Genomic DNA, 6,064 nt, shown 5'->3' with positions numbered 1-6,064 from the left:
ATAATGTACTTAGCTTGAGAGCTAAGTGAAGTTTGTGATATATAAAATGCATATCTACATACTTAGCTATAAGATAATAGCCATGGCATTTTATCCTGGCGGTGGAGTTATAGTGGCAACAATGCAACAGGTGGATACAATGACTGATGTCATGAATCATCTTAAAATAAATTCTCCCACCTAATTATGAATTTAGTGCATTTGAAAATGTAAGCAATGAAAATTATTTGTTTGAGAACAATCATGGCCAAGGTAATCCTTGGTGAATCTAGGTGTATCCTTCAATACAGCGCATGTGATGAAATCATTGTTAATATTTTGGACTTCATTCTTGAGGAAGTGTGTGACTTTAGAGTCACTGCCAAAACGTATAGACTTTACATGTTTGACATTGGTTAGTCACGATGAAAGTATAACCACAATGTGATGTGGACATTGCAACAATGTTTGAGACACTTGCTATAAATTATGGTATCCATCTTGATGGATGGACGACACTATAATTAGAAATAGTGACATAGGCTTCACTGGCATGTATTTTACTTATGTAATAGAAGGTAATTATCGGGATATAGCAATACTTGCGTAATATTCTATGACTTATTCAAGCAAAGTGAGGCTTAATTAACTGATATTCTTGAAAAATATATGTTATTTTAGCATGTAGTGTTCATGCTTGGATACTTTTTACTATGAGAGTAAATATCTTTTTTAGTGAACAACAACAATTGCTTCAGAGGAGCAAATTTTTACGATAGCTGATGCTATACACTCATATGTGTAGACCTCAATTTATATAGGATAACACTTTGAAGATAGTCACCGGATGTGGTGTAGATCTCGCAGTAATAGAAAACATAGTCTGACTTTTGTCAGTAGATGTTCATAATTCTATTACCTTATGTTATACTAAATATATGAAATCACTTTGAAGGTAGTCATCTGTCAAAGTGACACGATGTAGACCTTGCAGTAATAGTGGATAGTCTGCAAAATTTGCAGTAGATGCCAGTATTACCTTATGATATCTTGAGATAGTCACATCTAATATGAATATTTGGAATAGCACTTTGAAGGTAGTAATCTTGTTAAAGTGACAAGATGTAGACCTTGCAATGTTGGTGGATAATCTGCAAATGATTATGAGTAGATGCCACCAATACCTTGTGACTCACAAATAAATTTTGAAGATAGTCCCATACTATAATTTTGTAGTATGAGTTTACATCAACATTTGCAAGAAAAATATATTTCAATTGCCAAAATAGAGTTGTTGTACACAGTTACGTGTTATAGAGATGCATGAGGCAAGAAGATTGAACACATTACAACTTTTTTAATATGCTTTACAGCAAGCACATAGACTAAAATGCAGACCAAACAAAGTCTGTAGACTTAAAACTGCAACCGCAAGTGTTAGAGACTGAATGACAATTTCAGAAATCTGGGTACTAAAACGTGCGATTTAGTAAATCCCAGTTAACTCTTACTGGATCTGAAACTGCAGGGGCAAGATATGTTTATCTCCAAGTACAGGGTTGAATTGAATAAATTCCAAAGAAGATAAGATCCCCAAAGACCCCAATTTCTTATCCCGTGCGAGCGTCGTGGCCATGGTAACTGCTGCCGCTGTGCAGTGCGGGCAGACCGGTGGTTGCACCGCCGCGTTTTGCGCCTCGTGGGCTGCCTCTGCCCGGGCTGAGGACCGCGCTGCCGCACGCCAGCCTATGGCCGCCGCCGCGGAGCCGCGAGACACCGCGTTTGCTGCCGGGCGTTGCCATGCCGGGCACTGGCCATTGGCCACTGCCGCCGTTGTGCGTTACGCGCCTGGCCGCCTCATCGAAAAAGATGCAGGCCTGGAGTGCATCCTCCGCCACGCCGGGGCCGTGGTCCACGGCCGCCTCGGGGTGCAGCACCGGGAGCAGCCGGGCTGAAGGATGTCGCCACTCCACGAGGAGCCTAGCCGAGGGAAACGTCGTCCGGGCCATGGGTCGCTGCCGAAGTTTGCTTTGGACGGCATTAAAAATGATGCCCTAGAGGTTAGTGTAACGAAATCGGAATTGAATCACCTGATTGATGTATGATGCAGAGTCGGTCTTTGCATTATTGTGTTTTGTACGAGATGTGTCACAGGGATCTTGTATGTTTTCTTCTGATCCCCTTGCCGTTCTGCTGTAGGGCGCCGCACCAGAAGAGCGGTCGCCGCTCGACGCTGATGGGTACTGCGGGCGCGAGCACCGCGCTTGAGAGTGGCCTCGGCGGGGCGTCCATGGTCTGACATTGACACGCGCCCGAGGACTCTGTTGCCGGAGAGCCACGCGTCGGCTGTGTCTCTGCCTCCAGATGCGAGAGAGCCGCCTCACCGCTGTTTCCCCTTCGCTTTCTTCTCTGCGGCCAAATCACTCTCGGTTATGAGCGTGCTGATAACGTGTTAAAGTAAACTGATTGAGAATGAATCTCTGAATTTCATTGATGATGATTGGGGTATATATACCCTCTCAACAGTCGCCAATTAAGGCGGTAATTACAAAGAGACATGTCCGTACGGGCACATGCGTCCGCACGGAAGAGGAGAGGCGGTGGACACACACAACCGTCTAATGATGGTTCTAATTACAATTAATCCTAATTAATTTTATTCCTAACACAGTTTTTCCTCCACGGGCCTGTTTGCTGAAAACAATTCACCGATAGGTCCCTGAACTTTAACCCTTCATATCTCGACAACCGTAAATCCGATTAAGGTAAAACCGACGCTCGCGTCTTCATCTCGTCAAACTCTTTGCGTTGGTATCATTTTCATTATGTTTCCACACAGTGAAAATGACCACTTTGCCCTTGCCCGTAAACAGCCCCATCCGAGAGAGAACTGTTTCCGAAAAATCTTTCCGCGATCGTTCCGCACTTTTTCCGGAGTAATCCTTGACCCCCAGGCAAGCCAACCTCTTATCATGAGCCCCTAACTTGCATGTTGACTTTGCTTGCACCTCGCATGTGTGCTTAGTTGCAGTAGTTTCTTGTCTGTTTCGTCTGCTATTATTTCAGTCATGCTAAATAGTTTTGTTAGCTGTCTTGCATGCTTGAGTTTTCATTAAATAAGTTGCCATGCTAGTTTAACGTTGTTACTGATAATATCAGGCCTCCGTTTAGTTTCATATTAGTAGTATCAATGTTATGATAGTTCTGTTGCACTGCTAAGTTTACTAGTACTTAGTATTGCCATGTTTCGCATGATATCTCGGTCATTTGAAATGCTTGGTGTTTTGCTACTGCATCGGTATGCTGCATGTTAGTTGTTGCATTCATGTTAATAATGTTTGCATGATGATTGATGATGGAGAAGTTAATAATATGACTTAATAACAAACCTCCTCCGTCATCACTGGGATATCATAGTGCCACTCCAATCGAGCTTTCACCAGTGCAACCACGCTTACCTAATGGGAAGGTCCTAGCTGGGTCTATTATCATGCCTCACGCCGGTGCCTCCCACGAGGGAAGGTTATGCGCGGGAGCTACCCTGATCAGGTAGGACGGCATATTCCTTGTGTGCCCGGGTTTGGTTTTGAGCTTATGTCCCCGCTTGGGACCGTTTTGCCATGATGGTGGCCGTCGGTACCTTTGGTAGGTACAGGCCCACCCAAGACTGAACCCATAAGGGGTGTTGGTCGGAGTGGCCGGGAGAGTGTCTTGGCAGTAGTTCGGTCTTGTCAGAACACCGGGTCCGTACGTATGGGAGTGCGAGGCCAGGGTTCCGTAGTGTGGGTAAAGTGCGCTACCTCTGCAGAGTGTATTCAATCTATCGATAGCCGCGTCCTCGGTCTTGGGCAAAAGTTCGTAGTAGGTCACACTACCAGGTCTCGGTAGAAATGGAGGGTAAACCTAAATAACTAAGTTGATGAAGAATATGATGAATTGGACTATGAGATAGTCGTGAGTAATCACGATGATGAGTTGGTATGATCACGAGACGAGGTCTTGGTGACAATTGAACCAAGTGTGGTTCCATTGGTGATCCATGAGTGATCATCGCTTGATTGCGAGGCAACCCCCTGGTAAGGGAGTCTGAGGGACTCGGTGCACATTTCTGCTTGCATTACATGAGTAGTAAGTTATTATATTGCATAGAGTAAAATGTTAAGTTTGCATCGGATATGACTGGTAGTTTATTTTCAGCATAGTTTCATGATGCCATGTCATGTTTTGACTGAATTTATGCCATGCGTTGGTATGCAATGTTATGATTGAAATGCCATGCTATATTTCCGGTAGCCAGGTTAGAAGTAACTTTGATATGCCATTGCCATGCTTAGTTTCTGCTATGAGGTAGGTTGTTTCATACGCTTCGTTCTTGCTTTGTCATCTGTTTGTTTGGACACTATGTATTTGGTTGTATTGCAAGTACATTCAATGTATTAACCTGGCATGTCATGCCAGTTTTGTAAGTCGTGCCCAAATTGTTCGCTTGATCCGTCATGCTAGGCCGTAATCTTGCCAGTCCTGTGAGTTGTGGAGCCCAGCCTAGATGAGACGCTGCCAAACCAAGACTTTCGTCGCCATTTATATGGACTTCCGCTGCCACGTAAATAGCTTAGGGCTATGCCAGAAGATTGCATTTGCTTGGATCAATTTTAGCCACACCTCCAGTAGTCGAACCCCAACCCATAGTGATGTCGGACGATGAAGATGGAGATTGGCTCAGTCTCCGTCCTCCAGGAGAGCCCCAACAAGGCCAGCCTCTGCATGACCTCAGTCACGCAGTGGGATGATTCTGCGAGTAGTCAGTCAGCCTGTTCATCCTTGATATGAGGATAGAACTATGTATCCCGGAGTGAGTAGTTTCGTTTAGCGCGTAGAGCGTTCGTGCTTTGTTGTATGCTAGAACTGTTGTAATCCCTATGCTGGGTTCTATGTTTGTTTTCGTGCTTGTTTTTGTTTGCCTCTTCGTCAAAAAGAGATGTTTGACAGGGTTGGCAATGTGTGCTAACAAGATTTTAATCAGTACGAGACATACACTAAAAACAACATTGACTCGTCGCGAGTCTCTAATAAAAATGCGCGCTGGTGTAGGTATATGTATACCAGGATTACATATACCCACTAGTATTAAAACACCTTAGGATGATTTCTCTGATGTGTTTTTCATTGCGTGTTTATTGCATCTGTCTGTTTGCTAGTTTAGATTATACTGCATACTGCACGCATACCCGGTTCACCCACGAATACACTTAGGGCAGTACGCGGGGGAATGCAAAGTCACATATCCCTCTCTATCCGTGCACACCCCGTGTGCCAGATTTTCCAAACCCAGAGCCTCGAAGAGGCATTTCCATCTGGCCATTTCTCGTCACTAATTATTTTGTGTTAGCTCCGATTGTGTTTCCGGAGAAACACTGTCAGTTTATTTCACTTGATCTAGTACAACTCCCCTATACAAATTTCTACCTCGACACCTATTTTTTTTGGAGCTGTCCACGAAATTTTTCCCGTACCCTAGCGTGATTCCTGAGCTGGCACAGCCACTTCACCTGTATCTGGACCGCACAACCACCCTCGCCTCTGCCTTGCGTGACAAGTTGCCACCCTCTCCACCGCAGCACGCGATTACTCCGCTGGCGCAAAGTGGTGAAGGATCAAGCGTGGCGGAGGACCACCCCATGCACATCTTCTTCTGCACCTCGAGCCACCGAAGCTGGCCGCGCGTTGCCTCGAGCTCGCTCGTACCTGATGATTGTTAGCAGGAGGATCGACGAGCCAATCAGCGTGCCCAGCAGCGCAGCAAGGAACCAATGCAGCGCCACCAGGAACACCGCCTCGTCAAAGGAGCTCGGCTCGATCTCATCCAAACCGAATAGGTAGTATAGCGGCATTGTGTTTGTGCGTAGGTGGAGAGCCCCGCTGGCGTTTCTATAGCCCAACTCCGGTGTATGATGAGAGAGGTCTAGGAAAACCGCTCGTCGCTCTTGTCCATTCAATACCATGGATATATCGATTTCTATTTTCAGAAAGCTCCAATTTCGATTGATATCTCTAGCAAATATATGCGTAGCGTATGTCAAGATAA

At 45.2% G+C, this 6,064-nt stretch overlaps 1 long non-coding RNA gene across 1 annotated transcript; it reads left to right on the top strand.

Moving 5' to 3' along the window:
- Positions 1-1,681: 1,681 nt before the first annotated feature.
- LOC119325827 lies at positions 1,682-2,487 on the top strand. The gene is made up of 2 exons (XR_005157709.1): positions 1,682-2,039; positions 2,179-2,487. It is a non-coding gene; the product is annotated as an uncharacterized LOC119325827 (long non-coding RNA).
- The last annotated feature ends 3,577 nt before the right edge of the window (positions 2,488-6,064 follow it).

The sequence above is a fragment of the Triticum dicoccoides genome, chromosome 6B, assembly GCF_002162155.2.
Source record: "Triticum dicoccoides isolate Atlit2015 ecotype Zavitan chromosome 6B, WEW_v2.0, whole genome shotgun sequence".
In the NCBI taxonomy this organism is placed as follows: domain Eukaryota; kingdom Viridiplantae; phylum Streptophyta; class Magnoliopsida; order Poales; family Poaceae; genus Triticum; species Triticum dicoccoides.
This window is presented reverse-complemented; position numbering and strand designations above follow the sequence as displayed.